The 23468-nt window shown below is 44.0% G+C and overlaps 1 long non-coding RNA gene across 1 annotated transcript in view; it reads right to left on the bottom strand.

The window, feature by feature from the left end:
- Positions 1-679: 679 nt before the first annotated feature.
- Positions 680-23468, bottom strand: part of LOC134920857 (uncharacterized) — a 353005-nt gene continuing 330216 nt past the window's right edge. The window contains exon 3 of the long non-coding RNA XR_010177468.1: positions 680-793. This is a non-coding gene — a long non-coding RNA (uncharacterized LOC134920857). The remainder of the gene's footprint in view (positions 794-23468) is intronic.

Consider the following 23468-nt stretch of genomic DNA (forward strand, 5'->3'; position numbering starts at 1 on the left):
GATGTCCTAGACAGCAAAGGTCCTGGACATTGGATCCCTGCCATTGGGGGGGGGGTCACGGCTTGGTATTATAAATATTATATTTTGTGTGGGCATCGTCTTAAACTCCTCTGTTTTTATTCACATAGATTTGTGAAAATAAATGACAAGTACCTAAGAATTAAAAAACAACAACGTCTTAAACAAAAAAAAGGACAAAAAAAAAATGATGTTAATGCTTCAATGGTTCTCCATAGAAAAGTAGAATTATTACACAACTACAGTGGATCTCAGAGACACTTCTAGGCTATGAAATAAATATATATATATATATATATATATATATATTCCAGAAATAAGTGATAGCGCTCACAATGTACATATTCCATCATGCTGGTGTGTACAATATCTCAGGCAATTCCAGGACTTCATCCAAAATCTGCCAATTATATCCAATTTTTATAAAGAGAGCACTCTCCAGTCTTCTTGAAGATAAGTGGAAATAATTTATTTACTCACAACAAGTCTACAGGCACACATCAATGTTTCGGGCCCAGCATGGCCCTTTTTCAAGACCCAAATGCCCAGGTGGGCAGGAAATCATAATAATGTGCAAACTGTTTTTTGTTTGTTCCCAGAGCAATTATATAATGCCTTAAATACACATGTATGTTAATATAAGAAACAGTCCTACCGGGTCTTCAACCTTGTAATTGTTCATTTGATCGGCTAGAAGATCATCCTGGTGACTTTCTCTTCTTATAAGAGGGAATTCATGAAGAAACACAGCACCTTGTGTCTGATCACCAAATACCTAAAAACATAACATTATGACGTTAACCTAATTATTTTCGGATGGCAATGGATCTGTGAAAGGGGTTCATCATGCAACAAGATAATTCTAAGCACACATCTAAACTGTGTATCAATTATTTGAAAAGTAAAGAGGCAGAAAGTTCTTCAAATTATGACATGGCCTCCTCAGTCACCTGATCTCTATCCCACTGAGAAACTCCTACAAATACTGAAAACATACTGTATGAAAATGTCTGAACGAGGCCTAGAAATGCATAACTTCAAAAACATTAGAAAAGTTGGTGTCTCGAAGGCCTAATTATGTGAAGCAGTGATACGCGCCAAAAGGGGACACATTGATGAAAGCCAAATTGAATCTGAAATTTATGTTAAACTATGAAATGATAAATAATTTTGATAATGTTTAGTTACAATATCATGTGAAACATTATTATGAATAAATATTTTCATTATTCCACTACATTTAGGGCCTGAGTCAGACCTGAACGCTGTAGTGCGAAATCGCACAGCGGCCGATTATCGAATAACTGTGCATGCGTATGCACCGGAATGTGCAGGTGCAACGCCAAACAACGACAGAATGGTGCAAAAATTTTGATCGCTAGGCGTACGCAAAGTGATAGACAGGAAGCGGACGTTTGTGGGTGGTAACTGACCATTTTCTGGGAGTGTCAGGAATAACACAGGCGTTCCCAAGTGCTTTCAGGGAGGGTGTGTGACGTCAGCTCCAGCCCCAAACAGCCTGATTCTATCGCACTGTAGGAGTAAGTCCTGGGCTACACATAGACTGGAAAAATCATTTGATGGTGAGTTGAGAACAGATTTGCAGCTGACCAGGTACGCAGAGATTTTGCAAGGCGTACGCAGACTTGCATGGGGTGGGTATTCACTATCTGATCGCAAACCTCTGCAAATTCGTAGAGGAGCGATCAGGTCTGAATAAGGCCCATAGGTAGGGGGTTTACATGTGCAACAACGACATTCACAATACTCACCTTGACATAATGTTGACATTGCCTATGTCAACATTGTGAATGTTGACAGTGGGCATACCGATGATACTGTTCTCCTTTGACACGGTAAGTATCTCTAACCCTAACCACAGCCTATCCCTAAAATCGTTAAAATATCATCTGACGACATTCTGTCATTGTCAAGCACTAAGTAGATAAATAAATAGAAAGTGATGATTTTCATACCTCTATCCACAATTTCATGCTAGCATGTTCTGTTATTCCAAATGTCCTACTCATATAACACCTGCAACACAGTCACTCAGTAAAAACTATTAGCACAAAACTGTTCTTAGTAAATATTTATATTTGCGTTGTCTGAGCTACAGTATAGACTTCACACTTGTAATCGCTCTTCACACTGACCACAGGCTTACAGAAATTGAACAAAGTAACACCATTCTACATACAGTAGATCAGAAACACACTGCCGAGATTATTAGGTATATAAACAGGTAAACAGTGGGTGCGTTCGGATCCCGGCGGTCTGAATGCCGGCGATCATGTGACCAACGCTGGAATCCTGACACCACGTGGGACACTGACACCAAAACACCGGCCGACGGAATTCTGAAGGTGAGTATCGGGGTTAGGACCAGGGTGGGAGGGGGTTTAGAGTTAGACACTGCGGGGTGGGGGTGGTTTAGGGTTAGGTACTAGGGGGGGCGGTTAGCTGTAGCCCCACCCCCCTTCCCCATGGATTAGCCATAGCCACCAACCCCCAAGTGTTAGGATAGTGGGCAAGAGAGGGATAAAAGTGTCAAAATTATCATTTTCAGGATGCCGCGGTCAGTCATGTGACCTCCAGCATCTCAACAGCCAGTATTTCATACCCAAACCATACATAGTAACTGGATGTCATTGTGTGTAAATTGTGGATAGTTGCTTAGTAATTCCATACCTCAAAACATTAATATTTTTGTAATCAGGTGGGAGATGTGGGTGATATCTCTGAAGTACCCCAACTCCCTTATCTCACTAAAACCAGTCCTTTACTACCGCATGCCCATGAAGAATTCCCACACCATTGCTCAAAGAGGTAAGTGTGACAAATCTCTCTACAATCCCACCAGTTGGGGCAAACATGCTAGATGAAGGGATGGTGGGATAGTTTCCAGAACCAAGACGGCAGCCGCTTCTGATGAGCCCAGTGCATCTTGCTCCCGCCCACTGATACTTTTACTGATTATTGTTGTTGCTGCAATTTTTTTTCCATTAGTTAAAAATTTGGGCTTGAACCATAAAAGGAAAGCATAGTCCAATACAACATATTGGGGCCTATTTATCTACATTTTCTTCATAAAATTATGTACAAACTGCATTTTCTGCATAATTGTATGTATTCCTGCTATGTACAGAATGCTGGAGATTTCACAGAAATCTGTTCTGCGGATCACAATCCCCATTATTATCAAAGGAGACTGCGATCTGACCCCTATGTACCAAACTCTGAAGTGTCTTCCGATATCCCTCCTGCGCATCCGTCCAGTGCCTGCTCCAATTCCGGAGCCTGACCCTGTGAGCATGTGCAGTGTCAGATTCCCCAGGTCAGTCTTTCACAAAAACTTTTCAAAAATGCTGGAGAAGTAACTCACAGGGACAGTGGTTATTGGGTTTCACTTACCTAGCGGGGATATGTTCATTACAAATTGCCGCAATTATTAATACATAGGACCCATTGTATTAATTGTATTTACATTGTAAATGCCACTTACAGTAGAATTTATAAATACTGTAAACCTGCATAGAAACTGTCTGATTTACCATTGCTTTTAAACCCTCACTCACAATCCTCTCATTTCTTAAATTCCAAATACATTTCTGCACCCACTTTATCTACGCTTTTGATTCACTTCAAACTAAATCTACACCCATTGAGCTTACACTGCTTTTCTCACCTGCATTTCTGCAATTCTTCTGCTCTGATTCCCTTACAGCCTCCACTCCTAGTTCCAGTTTCCCTCAACCTATTTACCTACTTAACACTATGCCAAGGTTTTTTCTTCTACTCCCCACATCACTCAGTGTCTACCTAATCATGTATCTTGCCCCCTGTTCTCACCTTTATCCTTTCCCCTAGCCTCCTACACCTCCTCTTCTCTCCTCCTCTGTCTCCCCTTTGCTTCTTCGCTTCCTCACTTCCTCTCTTCTGACATTCCATCCATTATCCTAGGCGATTTCAAAATCCCCATCGATATCCCTACACAATCCCCTGCCTCTAAACTCCTTAACCTCACCTCTTCACTTGGTCTCTCCCAGGGGACCTCCTCACCCTCCCATGTGAATGGGAGCTCACTGGATCTGGCCTTCATTCACTTCATACACCAAATGCACCAGATATCTACAAAAATGCTCATGTACTGCTGAGCGACACTGGAGTAAATCACACTCTAAGGCAGACTTCCTCCATTTCAAACTTATCTTCTCATCCTTCAGTGCTCCCCTCTCTATTGCTAAACAGTCATACTTCAAGAACCTTATCTCCTCCCAGTCTTCCAACCCCTGGCGCCTCTTTGTCACTCTCAACTCACTCCGCTGCCCACCTCCACCTCGTCTCCCCTCCTCACACTCTGCTCATGACTTTGCCACTTACTTCACATCCAAAATTGACTCCATACAGATGGAGCCATCTTCATTTTGGCCTTTAACAGGATCAATTGAGCCAGGGCAGTCGGACTTAATCCCCTGCTGTAATGACTTAATCCCCTACTGTATTATTCTCTGTATTGTATTGCAGCTGAGAACAATAGATGAAGGGCTTATGGTAATAAACCTTGGTGTGCCTAGGTGCAGCAGAGAAACCAAGGTGAGCGTGGCTCCATCTGTACATCTGTACATCAGGACATCACATCACACCAAACCATCAGCAACCAGCCTTCTCCCATCCCTTACCGCCCCTCGCCATCCCTCGCACCAACTCTGACATCTTTCTCCCATGCATCTGGTGAGGAAGTCATGGTCCTCATTCGTTCCTTTCCCCTCACCACTTCCCCACTTGACCCTATCCCCTCCCACTTCCTCCGATACCTCTCTCCTTCTGCTTGTTCCCATCTTTCCCACCTTCTCAATCTCTTTCTCTCATTAGGCACTGTCCCCTCTGCCTTCAAGCATGCACTCATCTCTCCTATTCTTAAAAAACCTACCCTTGATCCAAACACTCTCTCCAACTGCCGACCCATCTTTCTTCTCCCTTTTGCCTCCAAACTCCTTGAGCGTATTGTCTACAACTGGCTTATTTCCTTTCTTTCCTCACACTCACTGCTTGACCCATTCCAGTCTGGCTTCCGTCCTCTCCACTCCACTGAAACTGACCTTACAAAAGTCTGCAATAACCTCCATGCTGCCAAATCTAAGGGCCACTACTCTTTACTTATTCTTCTTGACCTCTCTGCTGCTTTTGACACTGTGGACCACCCTCTCATACTGCTAATCCTTCACTCCATTTGTCTGCGTGATACTGCCCTCTCTTGGCTGTCTTCGTACCTCTCTGACCGTTCATTCTCTGTCTCCTTTCATGACTCCACCTACCCCTCACTTCCACTAATTGTAGGTGTACCCCAAAGTTCTGTCCTTGGTCCTCTTCTTTTCTCTCTCTATACGTCCTCACTAGGTAGTTCTTTTGATTTCCAATATCATCTCTATGCTGATGACACACAAATCTATCTTTCCTCTCCGGACCTCTCCCCTGCTCTCCTCACTCATATCTCCAACTGTCTCTCTGATATCTATGTTTGGATGTACCAGCGCTTTCTTAAACTTAACATGTCTAAAGGCCCGTACACACTGGCCGATATATCGGCCGTTCTCTTGAACGGCCGATATATCGCGGGTCCGTCGGCCAGTGTGTACAGCTGATACGTCTGTGAACTCAGTCGTTCACAGACGTATCGCGTTGGCCCCACAGCACAGCCGACGGACAATATATCTAACGATATATTGGCGCGTCGCTGTGTGTGTACGGCGGTCGGCCGACCACCCGTACACATGCTGCGGCGGCCGGCGGTGATTGACAGCTGAACTGGGCGGGCGTGTGTACACGCCCGCCCAGTTCATGACGTCAGTCCCTGACGGATCGGGCAGTGTGTATGCACAGCACACTGCCCGATCCGTCCATAGATATATCTGCAGATCAATTGATCTGCAGATATATCTTTCCAGTGTGTACCCACCTTAAGACTGAGCTGATCATCTTCCCTCCCTCCCGCATAACCTCACCTCTCACAATCTCATTATCTATTGATGACACTACTATCTCCTCTAGCCCCCAAGTGCGCTGCCTTGGAGTAATCCTTGACTCCTCCATCTACTTCAAACCACACATTCAGCACCTCTCACAAACCTGCCGTTTTCATCTAAAAAATATTTCCATGATAAGACCCTTTCTGGCCCAGGATGCTACTAAGTCCCTTATCCACTCACTGGTCATCTCCAGGCTGGACTATTTAATCTCCTCCTGACTGGCATTCATGACAAATACCTCTCTCCACTCCAATCTATCCTCAATGCTGCTACCCGGCTCATTTTCCTCACCAAACGCACTACGTCCACCTCTCCTCTCTTACAAGACCTTCACTGGCTCACCTTCCCTTTCAGAATCCATTCAAGCATCTCACACTCACTTACAAAGCCCTCATCCACTCCTCTGCCATCTATATCTCTGACCTTATCTCCCTTTACACTCCCACCCGTTCTCTTCGCTCTGCTAATGCACGCCGACTCTCCTGCCTACGGATTACTTCCTCTGACTCCTACCGCCAAGATTTTTCATGTGCTGCTCCCTTTCTCTGGAATTCCCTACCTCTCCCCCTCAGACTCTCCATCTCTCTACAAAACTTCAAACGGGCTCTCAAGACCCACCAAACCCAGTCAAATCTCATCCTAACCCTCTGTTCTACGTTCTCTAAGTGCCCCATCTGTGTCACCCCTGTCTGTCTACCACTCCCCTTTAGAATGTAAGCTCTCACGAGAAGGGCCCTCTTCCCTCATGTGCTCATCCTTTTTCTTACTTCATTAATCTTCATCTGCACCAAATCCAGCAGTCTTCTGCCACCTGATACTTATTTCAGTGTCATCTGCTGATGTAGCTATGTTTATTTACCCTGTACTTGTCCTATATTGTCTTCAACTGTAAGTTGCTGTTTTCCTGTTTTGATTATTTGTTTATGTACTCTGTAATTGGGCGCTGCGGATCCCTTGTGGCGGCATATAAAGGATAATAATAATATTATACGCACTTTATTAAAGTGCTATATTGATATACTGTACTATCACTGTCAAGCCACATCTTTCACATGCACTAGCGTATTTATAATGGGTGCAGTGTGTGCGGCACACATGGGCCACCGGGATACCAGGGGGCCCACACTGAACACCCTTCACCCATTTTTTTCAATACTTACACTCCGGAGTCCTACGTCGGCAGCAGCGCTGCAAAAATCGCCAGAAAAATGTTGCTGATGCGCAGTAAGAAATTCACTGGGAAAATGGCCGCTGCACCATTTTCCCGGAGACCTGCGCATGCGCACGAGACTGTGAGACAGTGCTTGGGTCTCCTAGTGACCCTAGAGCCCATATTCTACCACACAGCTGGCTATAGAGGAGGGGGCCCAGATGGCATCTGCTCACGGTCCTCCTCCTCTCTTGTAGTGCCTCTGTTACCATATGCTACCCTCAGGGAGATAAGTACTGTAGACCCATCTTGTGACACATGCAGCTCTGCAACCTAAATGTGCTAAACAATGGGCCTTTTGTCTTTTTTTCATTAACAAAAAATTGATTTGGGACAGATGACTGGAAAAGTTTCTGCCCCAGGGAATGATTGGTTGAAGGTGCAGCTGTCATTATTTGTGAAACAGTTATGTATCACAAATAATTACTCACTAGAGGTAAGTTCTGGAGCTGCAAGTTTTATACAGTATACACGTCTCAATCATCACATCAACAATCGTTGCAGGATCTACGTAAATGAATTCATAGTGAGTACAGATGTTCTATGACCTACACCATCTACTTTGTATTATCACATGTTGATTTTTAAGCCTGTAATTATAATATGATTTTTATAATTTACTGTTATGCTGTTTCTACATTAATATTATTATATTAATAAACAAAAACACAGCTAAACGACCGTAAGAGTAACAAAACACACACATAATAATGTTATGATCATTGGCAGCTCCTACTGACGCTTAGTAGGAGGGCTGCTACTGGGGTGAGGAGAGGAGACAGACAGCCGCCAACCCCCGGAATGGCGTATGTGCTGACGCTGAGTAGTGACTGCACATGCACAAACATCCAAGCATCTATGAAGTGCATCTGCTACAGCTCATAGAAGCCGGATTGGGCTGCACCAAAGGCAGGGAGTGGCTTCCTATGGGAAGTCAGCTATCTGCTTATCACAGCCCGGACAGGTAGTCCAGGAGGGAGGAAATACTGCCTTGTGTGCCTGTGACTGACAGTTAAGATCTCAAATAAGAAGTCACTGCCAATCACAGTGAGCATCTGGCTTCTCTGACACTGAGAGGGGTTCTAGAGTTTACCGGGGTAAAATCCACCACTGGCTATGATTCATCTTCTTTGTGTGCACGATTATATCTAATCAGTATGGTCTGTCTGAGGTGTTACTGCATTTCTTTTACCAACCTATATATATATGTAGCTCCCATGCTTTATGAAATCACTGACTACCTTTCTCCCATTGCAAGCCTTCATAAAAAAATTAATATAATGTACTAGATTGATACTCATTTTAATTAGCAGTACTAAGTTGATGTGTCTAGTGATAACTGTATAATTATATTGCTTTAATGCTTGACAATCACACTGCTCTATATGCAAATGTAATGCTATGTATTCCGTGATGGTATTGTTTACCATTTTATCTCTGAAAGTCTCTCCTCAGTCAGATAGATGTAGATATAGATACCCTCTCAGATGTATCCTAAGCTCATTGCTGAGTCTCTTAACAGACTTCTTGTCTGACCAAAATGGCCTAATTTCAGCTTCCTGCTGACTCTCTCTATATGGCTGATTCCAGTCTTTTGGGATAGTCCTTCTCTATGTCTCTAGCTGGTTCTCTCTCTGGCACCTGTACTGAGCTACCTGAGTCACCACCTTAGCTGTATCGCGGAAGACATATGGGAGTGGCAATACTTACTTATTTGGATTGATGTACCAAGTATGTAGAATTTAACTTGATAAATGTTACCATGAAACTGATTGGTTGCTATGGGCAATTTCTCCATTGTCCACTCTTTTCACTGCTTGATACATCAATCCATTTATCTATTGGGGAAGCATCCTGGACTCTATGGACTACAGAGGCGACCAACTAGCATTACATAGCTTGTAACCATCACCACATCCAAAATGTTTAATAACTGTCCATAGTAAGTAATCATGTTCTGCGTTAACTGAAAGGATAACATAGTGTCAGTGATTTTCAAAATAGTGAGGATAGATCATTACAGCAAGCATGGTAAGTATGCTCACATTTTTTTTAACAAACTGCTTCTCAGTATTGCCCAAACAGATTTTTCAGTCAGAGAAAAGACAAGGTGACCTGATTGTTACTGGGTTACAAAAAGAGGAAGTTCAAAGGTGAAGTTGCAAGAACACACAAGTCAAATAAGCCCTGTTTAAATGAATTTTGTAAAAGAAAATCTGAGAGAAGGTTGTAAAGGCAAGAACAGTCTGCCTTGCTCCATTGGTGACAGAACCCGCTGTTTATTAGTACTACCTACAGAAAAGGACCATTAGGAAAGTTATGGTTCTACATTGCTACTCTTAATTTTCTAAATTATGCCACTGTTGCACCTTACAGTCAGTGGTTTTGACATGTTAAAGTAACAGGTTTTCTTAAGTAGTCCAGTAGAAAAAGGTGTATCTTATCTGTGCTGCTCTGGAATAGGACATACCACATATACTGTACATCGCCTTTAACAGAGATGTGCTGTGCCATTCCTTTTATACTGTATATCTCACACTGATTAAATCCTCGATGCTGAGGAATTTTAAAAGGTAACATCATTACCAGAGGGGAATTAAAGGTGTATGCAAAAAATACCTTTTTAGTTTGGGCGATCCTATATTCACATTTTATTGAAGTTAAGTGTTTTACTTGGGTGAAAACTTGCCCCTTGAGTGTATAAATGATCTACAGTACACTATGAGATTATTTTTGTTTTTTTTGGAGGAACATAAGAACGACAGAGAGAGCCATCTATCAAGATTATCTTTTTGACATTGCCCATGCGTTTAGGCAATGTTAACATCCAAAAATTGAATGTTATCCGGGCTGATATTAAAACTAAGTTAACCATACTGTCTGTCGCATTGTGACTTTCCAAAAATTATACCAATTCTGTTTTAGGCCCTGTCCAGAAAATGAGCAAGTCATCTATATACTGTAGATATAATGCTATATCTAATCCAAGGGTCTCGTTTTTATAAAATAACTTCTGTTAGATGGAGTTCATGAATGCACTTGCATATGATGGGGCCACAGTGGACCCCATCACACAACCAGCCCTCTACAGGTAAACTTTTCCATTGTACAGAAAATAATTTCTAGTGAGGACCATTTTTAAAAGACTTAAGATAAACTCTATGGAAGGGCTCTCCTATATTGGAATGTCAGTAAAGACTGCTCTGACCGCATCTACACCTGCATGATGAAGGATGCAGGTGTAAAGGCTAGTCACGTCAGCTGTACACATATACACATTGTTGTCACCAATATCCAAATCACGTAATTTGATGAGCAGTAGTGTCTTTTAAATATGGGAAAGTTCTGGATACACAAAGATTACTGACAGTAACACATTACTTAGGAATGAAAGTTCCATCCGTATCCGTTAAGAAAGGGACTCCCTTATTGTCAGTTTTTAAGGGTTAGGCACATTAGCTCAGACCCTAGTTTGGTTGAGGAAGCTGTACAGATTATGTTGGAGAAATTTGTTACCATGGGTTAGATGAGATATGAACTAGAGGTGATATATATATATATATATATATATATATATATATATATATATAGTGCAGTATTTTCCACATATGTGGAAATGATAGCACTCTCCAGACTTTTCCAAAGTCTTACAAATTTATTAATCAAAATCGTGGTAGTAGTTTAAACAGTTCCAAATTTTTTTGGGTGAAATGCTCACAGAAAACGTGCTCACCAACGTTTCGGTCCTGTTCTTGGACCTTTTTCAAGGTTGCAACTGGTCACAGAGAGTCACAGTAGTCAACAAAACAGCAACAATACAAAGTATGGAACTGGAGATCTATATATAGTAGATAGATAGATAGATAGATAGATAGATAGATAGATAGATAGATAGATAGATAGAAATTCATATACATTCATAATTATTATTTGTTATCCATATTATTATGCATATATGTAATCAGTATATTCATGAAGTAAAAGTGATGAGACTATATAATTGTGCACACATTTTGTTGCTTATTTGAAATAGATTCAAACAATTATATTTACCCTGACCTGAGTGTTGGCATTAAGCTTCTGTTTTGTGAAGTTTCATTTAATAAAGCTTTCAAATATCTGCCAGTGTGTTTCTTATTACCCATTACTAGTTCAAAGTTAGCAGATCTGTGTGGTCTCTGGATGGAGTTCAAAGCACCCAGCTGGCAGAGCAGACCTGGAGAACAGCAAGATATTTGCACTTGGTGATGCCTCTAAAAAGATCAACGTAATAGCTTATGAAGATGATTCATTGAGCTGTTCAAATCCTATAACTTAGAGGTATGAGTATGTGACGTATAGAAATCATTATATTTCATATAAACCACACTGTATAATTTATCACTTATGTGGATCCACTGAATGTTTCTGTCAGCTACAACTGCCTTGCTCTTGCTTCAGGACAAATAGTTGCCTGAAGTCTTTGACACCTATAAGAAGATTGACGTGAAATAAGATTATAGTAGAGAAAGCCTTCAAATCTCACTTCTCTTGCTCACTTCCAATTTCTTTCTCAACCCTATCAACGTATGAAAGTCAGTAGAGTTCTTCAGACAAAAATTGGGAGTGCGAGATTAGATACACTTCCTTTGAAACCTTATTTATGGGTATGTATTTGATCAGGCTTTTCTTGCTGTACTTATTAAAAAAATCGTTGTTAGTCCTGCACAATTATAGGAAAGTAGACCTCCAAATCAAAGCATGTTTTGCACGCCAGCAAAAGAAAAAGAACATGGCGTACAGTAGATGTTTTTTTTTCTTCTTTTATTTACTAACATATTTACTAACTAAGGGGTCTATTTACTAAGCCTTGGATAGAGATACTGTAAAGTGTACGGAGATAAAGTACCAGCCAGTCTGCTCCTATCATTCTTCAAACACAGCCTGTGACATGGTAGTAAGCTGCTGATTGGCTGTCACTTTATCTCCATCAAGTTTATCTCCATCCAAGCCTTAGTAAATAGACCCCTTAGTACAAATACTAATACTAAATAGCAATTCACGTTACTTAGTCTAGGTACCAGCTAGACTAATGAAAAATAGGTCTTATTGGTTCTTAGGGGTCTTTACACATTTGCACTTTTACGTTTTGCTACATATTACTGTATTACTGTAGATAACCCCTATACCAGTATTTCCCAACCTCGGTCCACAAGGCACACTAACAGTTCAGGTTTTCAGAGTTGATCGCAGCAGCAAATTTGTTAGCAGTTGGGCAAAACCATGTGCACTGCAGGGGAGGAAGATATAACATTTGCATAGAGATATTGATTTGTACAGGTTTAGCATGAGTGACCGGCGGACGGGATGCCAGCGGTCAAAATACCGACACTGGCATCCCGATATATGAAATTCCAAAAGTGATTTTAGTAATCTAACCCCTGTCCCCTACCACCTAACCCTCCCTTCCCACAGCCTAACCCTAGCCTCCACCGGTGATGCCTATAATTAACTCCCCCTTAGTACCTAAACCTAACCTCCCCCCAGTGGTGCCTAATCCTAACCCACCCTGTCCACAGGCTAAACCCAACCTTCCACTCCCTGCAGCCTAACCCTTATCCCCTCTGTATCGGCTAAACCTAACCCTTCCCGGCATCAAAGCTTGGCGGCTATACTTAAACCGGTCGGGATACCATCTGTCGGAGTTCCGGCGTCTGTATCCTGACTCTGTCGGAATTCCGATGTTGGGATTTCGACGGGTGCTGGAATTCCGGCATCGGTATTTCGGCAGCTGGGATCCCGATAACCGGTATATTGACATCCCGCCAAACAGCACATGCATATTGATCTCAGGAATATTGATATTATCAATCGTATACTATATTAAATATAATCACAGTGATCCCACATCAATTTCAAAAATTGACATGGGACCTGCCTTTGTCTATCCCTCCTACAGACTGCTTACTATTGACTTGAGATATTTACACTGTGTTTACATAGCTATTCACTACTCTTTACTGCTAAGAGGAGCAATGCTTGAACTTGGGTTCTGTGGCTTCTGTCTCCAACTTGTTCTGAGTGCTTTCTTGGGGTCCTGCTTCACCCAGTACATCTGCTATGTCACATGTCCTTTTTTTGCATCATCTGAGAGACAAATCCACATGCAGAAGAAATGCTGAAAACGCCTCTTATAAGAGATAGGTGCCTATGACTACACTATATCAGTGAGACAACTGACTTCATCCCCAACCCTCCCATGCTGTTCTCTCCTTCTGGATGACAACAGAGATGCAGTTTGATTAGAGGAATTACAATCTCATGATCTCGCGGCTTCTCTTTCAGTGAACACTTATTCTATACATGTCATATTATCACATAATCTCCTAGTTTAGAAGAGGAGGGGGTGGTGCCGATAGAGAGGAGGGAGGATGCTGGTGCGAGAAGGGGGACACGCTGATCAACAGGGTGCTTTTGAGAAGAGAGTGTTTTTTGGTGGGAGCTGGTGAGAGGAAATGGAGGCAATGATGGGTGGGTGCTAGTGAAAGGGTCGTGCTGATGAGAAGAGGGGCACTGGTGAGAGGAAGTCGAGACACTGGTGAGCACTGATAAATGGAATGGTGTGCTGGTGATAGGGTTGCACACAGACCCACTAATTTGTTTAAACACACCTGGGCACCAGTCTGTGCAGGGCCGTCTGGAGGTTCCTAATTCTTATTTTTTGAGTGCTGGTCTGAGAAGCAAAGCAGGGCCGAAACTAGGATTCTAGTCACCAGGGGCGAGGCAGTAATTCGAAAATGTAATAGCTGGGACCGCATGCCATGGACGAAGCATTTACCTGTTATGCCCTATACAGATTATGTATACAAGTGGTTTTTACTGTACAGTGCAATACTCAGCAACTAACTGCAATGTCTCTATCAGCTACACAGCAAGCCCTGTCCTAACAACGCATGCCATAAAGCAGCTGTATAAGGGATAAGCCTGTGTCTGAGGGTAAGTGGCAGAGCATTCTGTAGGATACAGGTTACTGGGGCAGGGGGAGAGCTGCTGCCGGCTCCCTTTCACTCACCATCACTTAGGCGTAGACTTGATGGGCACACGCACCATCTATAGCACACCTCCTCCCGGCTGCCCGAGATATGTACCTGAGATGAGAATGAATTAGAGAGGAGAAACTGCAGAAGCGCTCCCCTTCACATCCCAAACTGCAGCATCACCCTCACCTCCGAGTCTGCCATAGTGCACCAGCAAGGTGCACTACCAGCTTTTCTGGTTCCTTCCTAGACTTCACACAGATCAGCAGAGGGGAAGCTGATGGTAGAGGTGCACAACGCTGAGAGGACAGACACACACAGTGGGTATATACAGCTGTGTGCCACCCTTCAAATTCTACACTCGGGGCACATGCCCCCCTAGGCCCCCCCCACCAGTAGCGCACGCAGGGGGGGGGGGGTTCTGAGTACCCAGAGCACCCCCCTGTGCACCAAACTTTTTTTTTTTCAGAGATGGAGACAGCCTTGTCTCCGTCTCTGCAGGGTAGCGTCTAGATTCTCTTTGCGCTAAGGACCTTTCCCATAACCCCCTGGGTCCATGTCACAATCTATTTGGAATAGTAAAGTGTGGCGAGCGAAGCGAGACACCGAGCCCGCGAGGGTCCGATGCTGCATAGAGAAATAAATTTGCCCCAAATGATCGGAGAACGAAGGAGACATTTAGATGCTGTAAGGGCGGAAGTGCTCTCCTGCCCTCTCGTTTTGTCACGTCCAGGTCCTTAGCACGAAGGCAACATAGACACAACCGTCTCTGCAGCAGCCGCGGGCACCAGGAAGAGGAGATCAGAGAGCTGCCGGTCTCTCAATGCCGAGTCAGCTCTCAGTGCTTCCGCGTCAGGTGGCTTTCATATACCTGATGCGGAGTGCTGACAGCCGTACCTGCAGCGGGAGGCCGGGCAGCATGGCGCAATCACATAGAGGGATTCCATAGGATTTGTGCAGCCCAGCTTCCCGGCAGGGCTACGAAAGAGGTCCGCAGCTACTATGGCAGCTTAGCCCCCACAATGGACAAATGGTGTGCGTAAGTATACTGTGTGCCCTCTGCAAGTGTAATATTTGTGTTTGCTGTGTGTGTATATAACTATGCTATGTGTAATGCACTGTATGCTATGAATGTATATGTGTGTGTATGTATGTATGTGTGTATGTATGTGAGAGTAAGTATGTTATGTGCATGTATGCTATGTGTGTGTATACTGTATATATTGCCTGTGGGTGTTTTTAAGTATTATGTGTGTGTCTGTATGTATGCTGTGTGCATTAATGCAAGTATGCTGTGTGTGCTGTATGGATGTGTGCGTCATATGTATTAAAAAAAAATTGTTCTATGCCACTCTGCACTCTTATCAATTCAAATGATAACTATTGCCGGGTGCCCTCTATAATAAAATTGATGCATATGTTCCAAAATTTCGGCACTCACAGACCACACAAGAAACACAGATAGCTGCTATGCTTCTAGGTTTCGTTTTATTCAACCATAGTCAAGAATCCAGATATAATACATTGTTTAATACAATGAAATAGTACAGATATAAGACAGAAGCAAAGCAGCTACCTGTGATTCTTTTGTGGGCTGTGAGAGCCGCCAGTTTGGAACATATATAGAACCCACCCACCCCCTGAAAATCCTGCGTTTGTCCCTGACACCCCCCCCCCCCCCCCCCCCGTTGTGGCTAAGAGCCTAGGAGAGACAGGGACATGATAGGATACGTGGGAGGTTGGGCCATGGAGGGCTACCTTAGTTATGCAAATTACTCCTCTGCCCCTCCCATTGTAGTGGCCTTTCAGACTATTGCTGCAGTACACTACTCATGCCTCCTCCACAGTGATCCCATATTAGGTTACATGGCTGATGTGAGATCTGTTACTTGTGCACAGTGATCCCATATTAGGTTACATGACTGATGTGAGATCTGTTACTTGTGCACAGTGATCCCATATTAGGTTACATGACTGATGTGAGATCTGTTACTTGTGCACAGTGATCCCATATTAGGTTACATGACTGATGTGAGATCTGTTACCTGTGGTTGGAGAAAAACTACTTTGCAAGACCATCTACTTAGATGAGATCAGCAACAGATACAATACATGGGGAGAGGGTTTAGGGGAAATAATGTGCCTGGTTAATGGAAGTTAATAAGTATTAGGTGGTAAGCTTTAAGGGAGTTTTATTATTTGGGTGGAGGGTTTAATTGGTAAACTTTTTTAATAGAGTTAATTAAGATAAATGATTCATATTTTTATTGTTTTTTTTTAGACTAAAAGGGAGATGTATCAAGCCTTGAAGAGAGATTGTGTCAGATGTACTAAGACAGTGATGGCTAACCTTGACACTCCAGCTGTTGTTGAACTACACATCCCAGCATGCCCTGCATCAGTTTTAGCATGGCCAAATAACAAAACTGATGCAGGGCATGCTGGGATGTGTAGTTCAACAACAGCTGGAGTGTCAAGGTTAGTCATCACTGTACTAAGATGTACTTGGAGAGAGATAATGTGGAGAAGTTGTCCAAACCAACCAATCAGCTATTGTCTTTTCTCTAGCACAGTCTTTAAAAAAAACAGAAGCTCCACTTCATCTCTCTCCAAGGCTGGACACTTCTCCCTGTGAGTGAAGTAATCTGTGGATTCATGAATATTAATTAACCTTATGACTTGATTGATGATGAGGGGAGTAATTAATGAATAGGAAGAGGGAGTTAATGATAGAAGTCTTATGTTGAATGGGATATTATGATGATGCTGCAAAAGGTAATGATTTTTGAAAAAGCGGATAATTAGTGATGAGGGGATGATTATGTATGTGCTGGTCAAAAAATACTTTCTGTTTTGCATGGCGGTCACAAAAATTATCTCCACATTGTATGGCAGACTCAGAACTACTCTTTGCAATTTCCTTTGGCGCCCCCACCGCCTCTATTCAAAACAGGGTCAGTGCACAACAAAAGTTCCTTATACACGGTACACCACAGAAGAGCTGCTATGGACGCAGCTGTGAAGTGAGTACAGGAGAGAGAGGGTTAAAGACGAGAGAGAGAGATAGGGTTGCAGACAAGAGAGAGGGGGGTGCGGACAAGAGAGAGGGGGGTGCGGACAAAAGAGAGGAGTGTGTGGACAAGAGAGAGAGGGGTGAGGACAAGAAGGACAGAGGGGGGTGCGGACAAGAGAGAAAGAGAGGGGATGACAAGAGAGAGATGGGTGAGAACAAGAGAGAGAGAGGTGGTGACAAGAGAGAGGGGTGCGGACAAAAGAGAGGGGGGTGTGGACAAAAGAGAGAGGGTTGCAGACAAGAGGGACAGAGGTGGGTGTCGACAAGAGAGGGGGGCTGCAGACAAGAGAGAGACAGTAGTGCAGACAAGGGAGAGAGAGGAGTGCAGACAAGAGAGAGGGTGGTGCAAATAAGAGAGAGGGGTGCACACAAGAGAGAGAGAAGGTGGTGTGGACGAGAGAGAGAGGGTGGTGCGGACAAGACAAAGAGAGAGGATGTGGACAAGAAAGATAGGGGGTGCATACAAGAGAGAGGGAGGTGCAGACAAGAGAGAGATAGGGGTGTGCAGGCAAGAAGGGGGGGTGGACAAGAGAGAGAGAGAGAGATAGCCAGGCCAAGTATACACCCGCACTCACCCTGTCGGGGGCCGGCACACAGAACTCCTATCTCCCAGCTGACAGTGGGCTCTTCAAGGTTGCTCCTGTCTCCCTGCAGTGCAGATAATGCTACTGGGGCCGGGATCTGGGATAGCCTGGATTATGGGACTCCTCCTCAGGGCCAGGGGATCAGGCAGCCATATTGCACGCTGGGTATTTGTGGGCGGGCGGTCATCCACATGTAGCACCACGCACCATCGCTCAACACTGTTGCTGCTCTGATTCCTCTTTCTCACATGGCCGCTCCCAAAAATGCCCTGTATAATGATGTTGCACCCACTCCGGCAGTCTGGGAAGGTGGGAGGGAAGAGGTCACTAGCATTTCATATGGGTGTAAGAAGGAGGGCATGGTGACTGTGTCCGCTCCCACAGGCTGCAGTGCACTGGGCGACCGCCCTGCTTGCCTGCCCCTAGATCCGCCACTGACTAAGACTCACTAAATGTAACCTGCTGACCACAAATAGTCCACCTTTTACAGCTGAAACAGATACCACTGTGCACACAATCAACGTGCTATTGATACATTAGTGGGATTGCAGTCAGAAATTTTACAGAAAGAATAATTATAATCCACTTTAATGACCAATGGTCACATGTGAGGGCCCAGAATATATCACACTGGACTGGTAGCTGGAAACAACACTGTCATGGTTGGACATCCTTGAATCTTAAATAGCAACTTCAAATAATACATCATATTCAGGTGTATTAATGCTAAAATGAACATTACTTACTCAAATAAACACGCATTGATCATTGTCATTGATATACGAAATATACAACTATCAAGAACAGTATAACTTAAGATACCATATATTTCTGTGTATTTCTCAAACATGTAGATTCATAGCTGGCTGAGAAAAGCCAAAAATCTCTACAATATAAAACTTGTAAAATATCACTAAGCAAAACAGAATACTCCATTTAGTTTATGCAAAGCACAAAGACCTGTATGGTTTAATCCCAGACTATAGGTAAAGGAAGTACATTTAATACTTTCCCTAAACACTAAAGAACTGACATTAAAAATATACTTCCATAGTTACGTATGTGAGAGATTTTCGCATGACCACAAAGTCCAACATTCAAGTTACAAATCCAAACATCACTTACGCATTACTGCTTTTATAGAGCCAAGATTTTTTTTTTTTTTGCTCTGCTGTATTCGTAGCTTTGAAGGTAAATACAAAGTTTCCTATACATTTGGAAATAAGGAAATGTTAGTTATGGGAATTGTGGAAGTATTTAAAGTGACATAAATAAAAGTGGAGTTCTTCATGATTCCACTTTTTTCACAATAAAAAAAGTTGCCCAATAAATAACATACTATGGTAACTAAGTAACAGTAGTAAAGTAAAATAGGTTACACAGAGCTACAACAGCTTTCACATGCAATACTTTGAAGCTTGAAACGTCCATGTACTCATCATTCCTATGACCAATTTGCTGGTTATTTCATTTTTGATGGTGTAAAATTTGACAAAGGCAAAAATGCAGGTGTGTTGTTATCGGATTTGGAGTGTGTCTGAGCTTGTGACTGTGATTCCCTACTTTCTGCAGCCATGCTGCACGACCACAGAGCTACTCTGAACTTTGATAATTGGCTGATCTGTGACGAATGCTGCATGTACGCAGCCACTGGGATTTGCAAAACCACTGGTGGGCATGTCAGTGCAAATCCAGGCGGCTGTGGCATTTGCGTATTTTTGCACAGCTGATGCATACACATTCGAAGCTGCAAATATATTTGTGTCCATCTCTGAATCCAGCACCTACTGTAGTTTCCACTGGCTAAATAATCATGCAATTTTTCATTGCAAACTTCAAATGTTGTTCCAAAAAGATGCTCTGACATCACCAATTGCCTACAGCCAACTAACAAGGACAGCTTGGAAAGAAACCTCTTTTTTAAAGCATGATATGGAAATATTTACTCCTCCTGTATTAGAAACAGCATTTACTTAGTACATAAAGGATTTTATAAGACAAAACTGAAATGATAAATCATAGCATTTGAACTCTGCTTGCCATTGCAATATTAGCTTTATGTCTTCTTTAGTAACTGTACGTCTGTGAGCCATGCCCCATTATGTGATGTATCCTGCACATACAGTGCATAGTACCTAGGATAAAAAGAATAATTGAATTAGACTCTGTGTTCTGCACTCACTCAGAGTGATCCAAGATTGAATAGAACCACCCTTCTTAATTTGTCTGCATCAATAAGTGATATCAGGCTAAATAGATATAGTTGATCGCAGCAGGAACTTTGTTAGCAGTTGGGCAAAACCATGTGCACTGCAGGAAGGGGGGGGGGCAGATATAACATGTGCAGAGAAAGTTAGATTTGGGTGTGGTGTGTTCAATCTGCAATCTAAATTCCAGTGTAAAAATAAAGCAGCCAGTATTTACCCTTCCCAGAAACAAAATAACCAACCCAAATGTAACTCTCTCTGCACATGTTACATGTGCCTCACCTGCAGTGCACATGGTTTTGCCCAACTGCTAACAAAGTTCCTGCTGCGATCAACTCAGAATTACCCCCATAGGGCGGGATGTACTAACCTTGCGGTGTACATCCCGCCACACATCGCATCCATACTAATCACATATGTACTAACATATTATTATTATTATTAATGCAATTAGTATTGTGAAGGACAGCCCTTTGTAATGCGCCGGTCAGCTCCAGGAGTCAGTCTGTGCATACATAGAAGGATGCAGCGGCCGCGGGGCATGCTGGAAGGGATCCCATTGGATCCCTCACACAGCGCGACATGGAAAGAAGCCCATAGCAGAGCCGTAACTAGACTTTTTGGTGCCCCTGTGCTAGAGAGAGAATTGGCGCCCCCCACACACACACACAATTTTTTTCAATACTGACATAAGGCGCATGCCTCATGGGGAAGGGGCATGACAAGATTGATCCAATAGAAAGCCAATGCTAAAGGTGAAACTAGTATATTATTTAGACTCATTACATGCAAAGTGAGATATATCAAGCCTTTATTTGTTATAATTTTGATGATTGTGGCTTACAGCTTGAGATAACTCTAAATCCAAAATCTCAGAAAATTCGAATATTACATAAAATCAGTAAAAAAATAAGATTTTACTCACCGGTAAATCTATTTCTCGTAGTCCGTAGTGGATGCTGGGACTCCGTAAGGACCATAGGGATTAGCGGCTCCGCAGGAGACTGGGCACAACTAAAGAAAGCTTTAGGACTACCTGGTGTGCACTGGCTCCTCCCACTAAGACCCTCCTCCAGACCTCAGTTAGGATACTGTGCCCGGAAGAGCTGACACAATAAGGAAGGATTTTGAATCCCGGGTAAGACTCCTACCAGCCACACCAATCACACCATATAACTCGTGATACTATACCCAGTTAACAGCATGATAACAACTGAGCCTCTCAACAGATGGCTCAACAATAACCCTTTAGTTAGGCAATAACTATAAACAAGTATTGCAGACAATCCGCACTTGGGATGGGCGCCCAGCATCCACTACGGACTACGAGAAATAGATTTACCGGTGAGTAAAATCTTATTTTCTCTGACGTCCTAAGTGGATGCTGGGACTCCGTAAGGACCATGGGGATTATACCAAAGCTCCCAAACGGGCGGGAGAGTGCGGATGACTCTGCAGCACCGAATGAGCAAACTCTAGGTCCTCCTCAGCCAGGGTATCAAACTTGTAGACTCTTACAAAAATGTTTTAACCCGACCAAGTAACAGCTCGGCAAAGTTGTAAAGCCGAGACCCCTCGGGCAGCCGCCCAAGAAGAGCCCACTTTCCTCGTGGAATGGGCTTTTACAGATTTAGGGTGCGGCAGTCCAGCCGCAGAATGTGCAAGTTGAATCGTGCTACAGATCCAGCGAGCAATCGTCTGCTTAGAAGCAGGAGCACCCAGCTTGCTGGGTGCATACAGGAGAAATAGCGAGTCAGTTTACCTGACTCCAGCTGTCCTGGAAACATATACTTTTCAGGGCCCTGACTACATCCAGTAACTTGGAATCCTCCAAGTCCCAAGTAGCCGCAGGCACCACAATAGGTTGGTTCACATGAAAAACTGATACCACCTTAGGAAGGAATTGGGAACGAGTCCTCAATTCCGCCTTATCCATATAAAATACAGATAAGGGCTTTTGTATGACAAAGCCGCCAATTCTGATACCCGCCTGGCCGACGCCAAGGCCCACAGAATGACCACTTTCCACGTGAGGTATTATAGCTCCACGGATTTAAGTGGCTCAACCCAATGCGACTTCAGGAAATCCAACACCACGTTGAGATCCCACGGTGCCACTGGAGGCACAAACGGGGGCTGACTATGCAGCACTCCCTTAACAAAAGTCTGAACTTCAGGCAGTGAAGCCAGTTCAATTTTGGAAGAAAATCGATAGAGCCGAAATCTGGACCTTAATGGAACCCAATTTTAGGCCCATAGTCACCTCTGACTGTAGGAAGTGCAGAAATCGACCTAGCTGAAATTTCTCCTTTGGGCCCTTCCTGGCCTCACAGTACGCAACATATTTTCGCCATATGCGGTGATAATGGTTTGCGTTCACTTCTTTCCTAGCTTTAAATAGCGTAGGGATAACTTCCATGCCGTCAAACGCAGCCGCGGTACGTCTTGGAACAGACAGGCCCCCTGCTGCAGCAGGTCCTGTCTGAGCGGCAGAGGCCATGGGTCCTCTGAGATCATTTCTTGGAGTTCTGGTTACCAAACTCTTCTTGGCCAACCCGGAGCAATGAGTATAGTTCTTACTCCTCTCCTTCTTATTATTCTCATTACCCTGGGTAAGAGAGGCAGAGAAGCAGTGGCGTAACTACTGCCCCCGCAGTCCTCGCGGTGGCTTGGGGGCGAGGGGCTGCAGGGGCGCCACTGATTTACTGCAGACTGACATGCGGACGAGCGTCCGCATGTCAGTCTGCAGTCTCCTTCCCTCCGCCGCTTGTTGGAGGGACACGGAGGGCACACAGCGTGCCTCCCTGTGTCCCTCCTGCTGCATCATCTCCGGCGGCCGCGGGTCTAATAGGGGGAAGTGCCGTCCGTGAGCTCTAATTGGCTCACGAACCGGCACTTCCCCCTATTAGACCCGCGGCCGCCGGAGATGATGCAGCAGGAGGGACACAGGAGAGACGAGCTGTGCCCTCTCCGTGTCCCTCGAAAAAGCGACGGCGCGCGCGGGGGGGGGGGGGTAAATATCTGGCACTGGGGGCATATATGGCACGGGGGTGGGGGGGGAATATCTGGCACTGGGGCATTTCTGGCACTGGGGGGAATATCTGGCACTGGGGGCATATCTGGCACTGGCGGGGGGGATATCTGGCACTGGGGCATATATGGCACTGGGGGGGGAATATCTGGCACTGGGGGCATATACGGCACTGGGGGGAGGATATCTGGCACGGGGGGCATATATGGCACTGGGGGGAATATCTGGCACTGGGGGCATATATGGCACTGGGGGGGGATATCAGGCACTGGGGCATATATGGCACTGGGGGGAATATCT

This window comes from Pseudophryne corroboree, chromosome 1, assembly GCF_028390025.1.
Source record: "Pseudophryne corroboree isolate aPseCor3 chromosome 1, aPseCor3.hap2, whole genome shotgun sequence".
NCBI lineage: Eukaryota > Metazoa > Chordata > Amphibia > Anura > Myobatrachidae > Pseudophryne > Pseudophryne corroboree.